Source organism: Rattus norvegicus, chromosome 17 (genome assembly GCF_021556685.1).
Source record: "Rattus norvegicus strain SHRSP/BbbUtx chromosome 17, alternate assembly SHRSP_T2T, whole genome shotgun sequence".
Taxonomy (NCBI): Eukaryota; Metazoa; Chordata; class Mammalia; order Rodentia; family Muridae; genus Rattus; species Rattus norvegicus.
The window spans coordinates 49,417,047-49,428,223 of NC_141550.1; the positions used below are offsets into that span (position 1 = coordinate 49,417,047).

Here is an 11,177-nt window from a genome sequence, read left to right on the forward strand (position 1 = left end):
CTACAGCTGTTCATGTGGGCCTGTGTCCTGAGTTCACCAGGCAAATCGCTTCAAGCAGAAAAGTTGGTCGTACCTGTGGTCCCGTGGCTGGAGTGACTCCTGGGGTGCTGCTTTTGCGCTCTTGATGAGTGTGGCAACCAGGAGGGCCTATGCCACCTTTTCCCGGGGCCTCCGTGCACCGGGGTCCCAGATGGCGTTAGGTGTTTTTCTCTGGAGTCAGAAATGTGGGCAGACTGTAGTCTCTTCTGGCTTCCCAGGCATGTCTGCCCCTCTGAAAGTTTAGCTCTCCCTTCCCCGGGATTTGGATGCAGGGTGCTTTTGATTGGGTCCCTTCAGATCTGGGTGATGTCTGGACTGCAGGTGACCTGCTGCTTGAGTGCCCCTATCTTCTGGTTCCCAGAGGCCCTACACAGATTCCTCTTGGGCCAGGATATGGGCAGGGGTGGGTAGTATTGGTGGTCTCTCCCGCTCTGCAGTCTCAGGAGTGCCCACATGTCTGGGCAGTGAGCTCTCTCCCAAGGGGCAGGAATCTGTTTCCCTCTTATGAATGTTTCAGAGATGTCTCATGACTGTAAACAAATAGTTTTTTAATTAACAGGTAATATTCATTACTGATATGAAATAGAATCCATATCAGGAACCATTGGAAATAGACATTTATATTACAAAAAAGAATAATACTACATAAATCATATATAACACTTCCCAGAATACTTTAGATTCAAGATTTGATCTCTAGTGCCACAAAACAAGCAAATAAAAAGGAAATAACTTAGAGGGTTATTAGAAACCACAAAGAAAGAGACACGGAAGAACTTTACCTAAAAGGTGAGCCTTTTGTCCCCTCTCAGAGGACACTGCTTTTTTTTTTAAATAAGAGTAGAACTGCTAAATATTTTGAAGCTTAATGGATATCTTAGGGTTTTATTGGTGAGAAGAGACAATATATCTTGTTAGGCTTTCATTGCTGTGAACAGATACCATGGACAAGGTAACTCTTATAAGAACAACATTTAACTGTGGTTTGCTTACAGGTTCAGAGGTTCAGTCCATTATCATTAAGGTGGGAACATGGCAGCCTTCAGGCAGGCATGATGCAGGAAGAGCTGAAAATTCTACATCATCGCTCAAAGGCTGCTAGGAAAAAACTGCTTCCAGGCAGCTAGGATGAGGGTCTTAAAGCCCAGGCCCACAATCACACGCTTCTTCCAACAAGGCCATATCTTCAAATAGTGCCTCTCTCTGGGCAAAGCATATACAAACCACCACACACCACAACCACAGAAACTCTTAAAAAGGAAAGCATTCAATTGGGACTTTGGTTTAGTGTATTGTCACTATGGCAGGAAAGATGGCAACACATGGGCAAATGTAAGCATATTTTTTGCTACTTTATTAGATTCTTGTATCTACCACCCTTCCAACCCGTATTCCACCCCAATATCCAACCCCCTACCCCCGCAGCAGTATGTGTAGGAGAGTAAGTAGGTTAGAGGGGAAAGGGAATGTAGAACTCTTTGGATTACTTCCTGCTGATAAGGGCTGTCAAGATCCTTGGGGCAAGTCCAATCTCTGTTGTCAGGATATCTCCAACCAGCAAGCCAGCAAGCCAGCAAGCCAGCAAGCCTGAAAGCCTGCAAGCCAGCAAGCCAGCAAGCCAGCAAGCCAGCAAGCCAGCAAGCCAGCAAGCCAGCAAGCCAGCAAGCCAGCAAGCCAGCAAGCCAACAAGCCAGCAAGCCAGCAAAAGCAAACACAGCAGCAGGAACCAGAAGCAGCAGAGACCACCTGCCACAAGTCCTCTTTGAGCAGTCAGGAGCCAGAAGCCAGGGCTGTTCCAGAGTCTAAAAGGAGTAAAACCCTCAGCCTACAGACAGTTTGAAATTACTTTGCTCACTTTCTAACTGTAACATTTGTGCCTGCCACATTTGTCTATCTTTCATGTAAGACTGGAGTCCAAACCTAAAAAGAAAGATTTATTTCTTTGCTTGAGTAAGCAAGTAAAAAATGAAATTACAGTCATTCAATACATTTCTACAGTTCCAGAATGAAAAATCAGCAACAACAACAAAAAATCTTTATAGAAGGAATCTCTCGCTATACAAGAAACAATGAACAAATACAGATAACATATTTGAAAAATATGTTCAGCATCTTAATGGGACTGAAGAGAATTTCGTACTTTAAAAAGCAATCCAGACAATGAGCAAAATGATTACTTAACCATGAAAACTTGAGTTAGTGGAGTTGTAAGTTTATGGGCTGATTTGGGTAATGGTGTGCAGTGGCTGCCATCAGTAGAAAGAAGACACTCTGTGAAGGTCAAGCTCACTCTGGCAATACTCCAGCAATAGAACCATAGTGTTAACCAGAGAAGGCATATTCTCCAACATGGTGCTGGCAACCACCCATCCAGATGTTCTGTTTCTTGTTGTAACCCAGTGGAAGCCTTGCAGTCCCACCTGATAGATTTGCCAAAAATGATGAAGGGAAATCTATTTGACCCTTTAAAGCTAACCATTTACAGAAGGAGCAGGTAAGTGGGAGAATAAACTAGTTGACAAAAGGCTGCAAACCTGACTACAGACATTTATAAGACTGCCAGATGTTGTAAAGCAAAAACCCAGGGGAGTGTGTGGCAGTTCTAGATTAGAGACTCTTGTGAGAAAGAATGAGCACACGGGAAGTCAGAAAGCAAAGGCAAAGACACTTGGAGATACTCATAGAAACCAGATCAGAACACTGAATATTTCCTGATACCAACAGTCTTTACTGTTTATTAGGTGTGATGACAGTAGTATAAGAAACTCATATCTTATTTTAGATACAGACTTCAGTGTTTAAGGATAGATTTGACATAAAGTATGAAATTATTTTAAAATGTACCAAAAACAAACAAACAAAAACAAAACAAATTCTTTAAGTATTACAAAAATCTCGATTATTGTTGAATTCAGGTGCTAGCAGTATGGGAGTGTATTTTTCCTCTAGTTTGCTCTTGCAGTCTTTTTATTCCTGATGTGCTCCTGATGACTGTCATGGGTCTTCACTGTATGTCCTTGATGGGTTTTTCTTTATACTAATGATTAACCTAATGGCCAAGTGTTCAAGTATGATGATGATCACTCTTGGGAAATTTGTTTTCCTCACAGATGTTACTGTGTTTCTTGTCTTCAGCATCCTGGGTCTTACTACCAAGATGGTCATTGTCTGTGATAGGTCAAAGGGTGATTGAATTTGGGTTCAGACATCACTCTTGCTGGAAGCTATGGTAAAGGTCAGATACCTTAACTGGCCTCCTTGAAAGACTGGAAAGTGGAACTACAGAATCAAAGTCACTGAGCCTGGCTTCTGGAATTAGTAAGTCTTCCTTGTATTCAAACTAGGGCTGAAGCAATATATAGTTGTAGGGCTTCTCCTAGGTAGTATATATTACACATTTTTAAAATCTTCTGGTTTATTTGACACTATTCATATAATATTTTCTTATTGCATCATGGTACTAGTGGATCATGAGCATCATATTTATCATTAGATATACTTCTTGAAACAGGCAGCTATCATGACACTACCTTCATTTGTTTATGAATCTTCAACTCTAAAAATTGTTATGTATGAATTCTCTATTATGAGTCCTATGGGTGCTGTGTGCTGGGGTGCTCTTTTGTACATGTCCCTTACAGAAAGAGAGATTCCCCTTGCTTTACAGAAGACTTTTTAACCAATGTTCCCTAACAGACTTTGGACATGACTTCATAGCCTTCGTCCACCAGTAGTTCACAAGCATTCTAAAATACACACCAGGATAAACACTACTTGAATTCATATAAAATAAGTTAGAAGGCATCCATTATGTCTATAAGGTGGCTGAAGTCCTTTTTGTGGTGGCATTTCAATTGATGAAACACATACCCCTTACTTTCCACAGATGTTATTATAAGTAGCAGGACAATACATTAAAGCCTCATACATGCAAATCTCCATCTCAAGAGTTGAATAAGGTAGTGGTGAAAGACCTTCCTTATATCTTGTTACATGAAGAAAGCAAATTGCACAAATAGTATGAGCAGAAACTTTCCTTTTAATGGAAAAACAAAGTCATATAGAAGAATACAATATACCCCCTCTGTGTGTGCGGGGGGTGAGTGCATGTATATGTGTAGATGCACAGGAATTAGCAGGTGAGTGTACATCTTGTGCATATGCATGTGAAGGCTAGAGGATAATCTCAGGCATCATTTTCAGTCACCTTGTATTTTGAGGCAGGGTCTCTCACTGGCCTGGAGTTTCCAAATAAACTAGACTGGGCAGCAAGCAAGCCCCAAGGATCTACCTATCTCTGTTTCTTAGCACTGTAATTACAAATATTATGCCCAAATTTTAAAATATGGATTTTAGAGATTGAACGCTAGTTCCTATATTCACAAGGCAAGCACAAAAGACATGGAAGAAAATTTTATAGACATCTAGAAATTAAAGTTAAACCTTTTTCAAGTATAAATTGGCTCATTTCCCATGAGAATTCTAAAAAACTACCATTTAGCTTTAAAAGAGAATTACCATTGCATCTGAAGAGAAAATACAATGATGAATGATCATAACAGAGTACCAGGAACATATGATACATGCAGGACTAAGCCTTTCTCACCTACATACCACATACTGTGCCTTAAAAATATTGTTCAAAGTATTAATGGAATCATGTTTTCAATATGGACCTAAGTCTGTTTTCTGTTTTGGCAAAACAAAAACCAAAACTAAAGCAAAAAATAGTATATGAATCTGCCACTTTATAAAGAAAATTTACGGAGGTCAGAGTTTTAGAGTCTGACAGCTCCAAATCAGATGTTCTCATTAATTTGGATTCAGGATAGACTCTGATAGGCCATATTATAACATGGTAGAGTTGCAAGAACAGAAATGCCTGTAGAGAAAACCAAATGCATGCAGTGGCCCTGCTCCAACAGCCTGCTTTCTTGAGAGCTATTTCACTCCACAGAACTACATTAAAGATGTATTTTTATATGTTTGAGTGTTCTCTCTACATACATATCTCTATGTCATGTGTGCAATGCCCATGCAGACCAGGAGAAGGCATCAGATTCCCTAAAGCTGGAGTTATAAAAGTCTGTGATCAGTAATGTAGGTGTTGGGAAGACCTAGGTCCCCTTGAGGAGCAGACTGTACTAAATTAACTCCTTCTTGAAAGCAGAAACAGTAATAATTTCACTTTCTTTTATTTTTATTTTTATTTCACCTACTTGCTTTTCTTACATTATTTTTTAAGTAAAGATACATTGTGTTATGTATCATTGTGGCACTTTTACACAAACTGACTTTTAGTAAATTCTCCATTCTCTTCTCCCCCAATCTCCACCAGCCTTTTGGTATTCTGTTGGTCTCCTTTCTAGCTTTGCAGGCTCTCACTCCCCACCTCCCTCTCTCTAGGTCAGAATCTGCATATGAGAGGAGGACGTGGTTTTCTTTTTTTTTGTTGTTGTTGTTGTTTTGGTTTTTTTTTTCTTCTGAGTTTGTAGACATCCATCTTAAAGGTTTCCCACATGATGACCTGCATACTGGGGATCAATCTTTGAGCATGCTTACAATACTATCTGGAGGAAACACATCTGAACCACAGCAGATATAGAATTAATAGAACAAGTATTCTAGTATTAGCAACTAATATTAACTTGAAGTGAAAGTTGGTTGAACAACTATCATTACTTTTAAAGTAAACTTAATGTTCACAACAAAAAGAATCACTATTATTGACTGAACCAATAGGAAGTCCGGTGTTTATTGGTAAAACCTAAGGGAAAGTTAGATGTGGGAAGAAGGAAGGCAGAAGTATAGATTTATTCAATTTCCTGTATTTTTAAGAAACTTAAAAAGGTTTCCCAGTTTAAGTATAATCATTGACTAATGAAAAATTAATTTCATTAATTAAATTAATTAATGGGGAAAAATTGCCATTGTAATAAAAAAAGGATAATTGTAGGATGTCATACAGATGAAGGCAGGTACAAGATAGAACGAGGCCTGTCATTGTATGAAAAGGAAGGATGGGCAGGAGAAAAGTTTTAGAGGAAGAGGAGGAGACTGGAGAGAGAAGCTGCCAAGAGAACATGGAGGTTGATGTTAAGATTACACTCTACACCTTTACAGGTTGTTATGAATATTCTTAAGGGATGGATGTGTACAGGGCTTTGTGTGTTTAGGTGGGCAATTATATCTTATCAATGGGATCAGAGGTCATTGTGTTGTGTGTTCTTTCATGTAGCAATTTAAGTTTAAGAGAGTATGTGGCGGCCGAAGACACTAGGCTGTCATGGAATTGGGATATATATTTTGGGCGTGGTGGTAACCTGCCTTGGGAAATGGATGGGGAGAGAGATTGCTGCCAGACTCAGAGAGAGTCCATTGGCAGTGTGATATCGGATGGAGCAAAGCTAGTGGGAGGCTTTGATGACTGAGATTAAGATATCTATCAGATATGGGTAAAAGACAACATATAATTTTTTATTATTTTACAGCAACAGATAAGCTAGGAAAGGTAAGGAAAATGTTTAAAAGCATAAAATAAATTAGCAAAATGAGAATGAAATTAATTAATAAAATGAAGACTAATAAATGAACTTTAACCACTAGAAAAGAAAAATACAAGACACCGCCAAGACCTGAAGGGACCCAGTCAACAGCTCCCTGCACCCAAATCCCGTGGGAGGGAGAGCTAAACCTTCAGAGGGGCAAACACACCTGGGAAGCCAGAAGAGACTACACTCTGCTCACATTTCTGACTCCAGAGGAAAACATCTAATGCCACTTGGGACCCCAGTGAACGGGGCTCTGGGAAAAGGTGGGGCAGGCCCCACTAGTTGTCGCCCTCACAGAGAGCTCAAAAGCAGCACTCCAGGAGCAACTTCAGCCTCAGACCAGAGGTAAGACCAACTTTTCTGCTCCAAGCGACCTGCCTGGTGGACTCTGGACACACAGAGGCAAAATTCCTCTGGGACCGGACACTTCCGGTTTCTAGGTGGAACCTGAACCTTGCTGATCCCAGCCCACAGCTCCCTGCTCCCAAATCCCGTGGGAGAGAGAGCTCACCGCCTGGATACTCCAACATATAACAAAGACACATGCTCCACTATGTTCATAGCAGCCTTATTTATAATAGTCAGAAGCTGGAAAGAACCTAGATGCCCTTCAACAGAGGAATGGATACAGAAAATGTGGTACATCCACACAATGGAATATTACTCAGCTATCAAAAACAATGACTTTATGAAATTCATAGGCAAATGGATGGAATTGGAAAATATCATCCTAAGTGAGGCAACCCAATCACAGAAAAACACACATGGTATGCACTCATTGATAAGTGGATATTAGCCCAAATGCTTGAATTACCCTAGATGCACAAAACACACGAAACTCAAGAAAGATGAACGAAATGCGAATGCTTTACTCCTTCTTTAAAAGGGGAACAAGAATACCCTTGGGAGGGAATAGGGAGGCAAAGTTAGAACAGGGTCATAAGGAACACCCATTCAGAGCCTGCCCCACATGTGGCCCATACATATACAGCCACCAAACTAGATAAGATGGATGAAGCAAAGAAGTACAGTCAGACAGGAACCGGATGTAGATCTCTCCTGAGAGACACAGCCAGAATACAGCAAATACATCGGCGAATGCCATCATTAAACCACTGAACTGAGAATGGGACCCCCATAGAAGGAATCAGAGAAAGGACTGAAAGAACTTAAAGGGGCTGGAGACCCCATATGAACAACAATGCCAACCAACCAGAGCTTCCGGGGACTAAGCCACTACCCAAAGACTATACATGGACTGACCCTGGGCTTCAACCTCATAGGTAGCAATGAATAGCCTAGTAAGAGCACCAGTGGAAGGGGAAGCCCTTGGTCCTGCCAAGAATGAACCCCCAGTTAACGTGACTGTTGGGGGAGGGCGGTAATGTGGGGAGGATGGGGAGGGGAACACCCATACAGAAGGGTAGAGGAAGGGGTTAGGGGGAATGTTGGCATGGAAACCGGGAAAGGGAATAACAATCAAAATGTAAATAAGAAATACCCAAGTTAATAAAGATGAAAAAATGAAAAATACATCTTAACTAAGTAAACCACATTTATAGGTGATTATTTTCCAGAAACTCAACTAAAATTCAGAAAAGTTAAAAAATAATAAGGTGGAAGGAAACAAAACTAAAAAGCAAGGAAACAGCAATGAGGCTGAAGAAGATACACTAAACACAGAACAGAATAAGAATGACAATGATAACAATATCATCAATAAAGCTGAAATAAAGAGAAGTACCAAGTGGGATGAAGTGTGGCTTCATATTTTCAGACAACTACAATAAATACAAAGTAGTCTTAAATGATGCTGAATCCATCCACAGAAAATCACACAGTATTAAAACATTGAAGAACCTATTAGAAACAGAAGTTGATTTAAAATAAAGCATCTAATAGTATACTTTGATACAGAAAAGTAAATTAGGATGGATTTTAAAAATTAATATTATTAATAACATTGTATTTCAAGCTAGCTAACCGTTGTGAGTTACAATTATTAAAATCACCCAAAATATATTTTCAAAAACCAATTTCTTAGACTATATGTCAGGTTTCAATAATTCCAAAAGTGTTATATCAACCAAAGTTCTCAAAAATGGCATATTGTCAACATACTGGCTTTTAAAACAATTTTTTGCAAATAAAAAAAATCACTAAGCAATGGAATCAAGTGAGAAATTAAAACCACAGATAAGAATGATTGAGAGGGTAGTTATCACCACAAGCATAGATCTCACATCTAAAGAGAAAGTTCCTAAGTTATAGCAAAGATGCTTCATAGCTCAGCTCTCAGTCATCTGGATTTTGTAGAATGGCAGGTTGAGCATGTGTGTGCCACTGTGGCTTCAAAAAATTATACCAGCAAGTAGATAAACACTATGCATTCTATCCTATTCAGCCTGGGCAGGGCTATTCCTAACAGAGCAATCAGCCCTATGACAAGTAGAGTTACAGGCCTGGGCAGGGCTATTCCTAACAGAGCAATCAGCCCTATGACAAGTAGAGTTACAGTAGTTATCACCAATCAGAGCATCTATGGTTCTTCCTATGGACAAACACAAAACACAGGCTATAATAGTCAGCTTCCTGGAGCATGATTCCACTGGAGGTTATGGCAGCAGCCTGAGTTCCTTACTCTTATAGGCAGAGCAGCAGTCCTCATACCCTGCCTATGACCAACAGCCAGCCAGCTCCTAGCTGCATCTTGGAAAAGTTAACTGGTGGCAGTTCTTAGAGCAGGGTCTGTGGGCAGCCCCACAGTGGAAGCAATAGCCAAGAATCTGACAGGAACATTCTGGATAGCAACAAGCTATGGACAGCAGCAAAGTGTCTAGAACCTGCTTTAGGGCTATGGAGTGCAGAATCAGTACAAGAGTGGGAGCGGAAGAAAGTAATGGAGACAACTGGGGTGGTGGTGGTACTAGTTATGGCAATGAAGACCAAAGTAATAATAGGAGGTGGCTAAAGGGGGAACCAGCAGGACAGTGAAGGGCTGAGGATAGGGGTGATGGAGGTGGTTACAACCACAGCTGTGGTAGCTAAGTCTCCAAAGGCTGTGGAAGCGGAGGCGGAGGCGGAGGCGGAGGCGGAGGCGGAGGCGGAGGCGGAGGCGGAGGCGGAGGCGGAGGCGGAGGCGGAGGCGGAGGCGGAGGCGGAGGCGGAGGCGGAGGCGGAGGCGGAGGCGGAGGCGGAGGCGGAGGCGGAGGCGGAGGCGGAGGCGGAGGCGGAGGCGGAGGCGGAGGCGGAGGCAGCATGAACAGAAGTAACCATGGTGTATTCAATAGGTCTGGTGGGCCTCTGTATCAAGGATCACATCACAGTTCTGAAGAAGATAATGCAGACAACAATGCCATCTTTCTGCAAGGCTTGGGTGAGAATATTACAGTTGAGTCTATGGTCGATAGCTTCCAACAGATTGGAGTTATTAGGACAATTTAAAAAACACAAACTGGAAAGCCTATGGTTAATTTGCATACATACAGAGAAACTGGCATGCTTGCAGGTGAGGCAACAATTGTATTTGATGACCTACTTTTTGCTAAAGGGGTTATCAAGTAGTTTGATGGTAAAGAATTCTCTGGGAACCCTGTCAAGGTTTCATCTCCTATCTGTGGAGCAGATATTAATCAAGGTGGTGTAATTGTTTATGAAGGCTGCGAGCAAGGCAGACCTATTTTCTGTGGAGGCCGTAGAGGAGGTGGCAAAGTGGTGACAGTGGCTGGTGAGGATTCTCTACTGGAAGTGGCAGACGTGACAAACTGGGTCCTGTAAGTGTCCAAATCTTCTGTGTGAGTACATGAACTGAGATGACTGCAACCTGAAAAAGGCTATAACCTAGATGGCCAAGAAAGGAGAAACAGGAAGGTCTCCTATCTCCTAGCTATGGAGATGGTTGATGTAGCAAAAGACGATATGATCAGGGTGGCTACCAAGGCTAAATCAAGGATGGTGGGGCTTCTGAGAGGTGCATGGTGATGGAAACATAGGCTTCTTTGCCTTGGTAAGATGGTCTCCTGAGGTGAGCACAAACAGGGCAGAGGAAGAAACCATATTAATTTGGCTCCTGCTGTTCTGGGACAGGTCTTCTTCATATACTCAGTGTTGCCTTTGTTATTTTATAACTTTCCTATGTTTTGCTTGTTTTTGTTATTTTGGTGTGTGTGGGGGGTGAGAGTACTGTAATTGTAACCATATCTCTGGCTCTCACTTAAAAAAATCACCTTAGTCAAAACACAAAAAGATATTTCATAAAAAATAAAGATGTATGGCTCACACTTTTTAACAAGAAAATGAGTAATAGACATAGACATTGAAATTCATAAGCTAGAAGCAGAAGTTAATTTGCAAAAGAAAGAATTTTAATTTTGACAAGGCTAAAATAAAAATATGGAACATAAATGTATAAATATGCATTAAGAATCAGAAGCATCTACTATTATGGAAAAAGAAAAAGTTACCTGCATTGGAGAGGATAAGAAGGAGGTCACAGGCAGAGTGCAGATGACATTCTCAATCACTCAATCACAAAGGGCATCAGATCATATGCTTTTTAATACAAGGAACACATCTAATAGCAGATAA

General features: G+C 41.0%; 1 pseudogene; it reads left to right on the forward strand.

Moving 5' to 3' along the window:
* The first annotated feature begins 9,446 nt into the window (after window positions 1–9,446).
* Window positions 9,447–10,367, forward strand: LOC148000160 (uncharacterized; annotated as a pseudogene).
* Window positions 10,368–11,177: the final 810 nt, after the last annotated feature.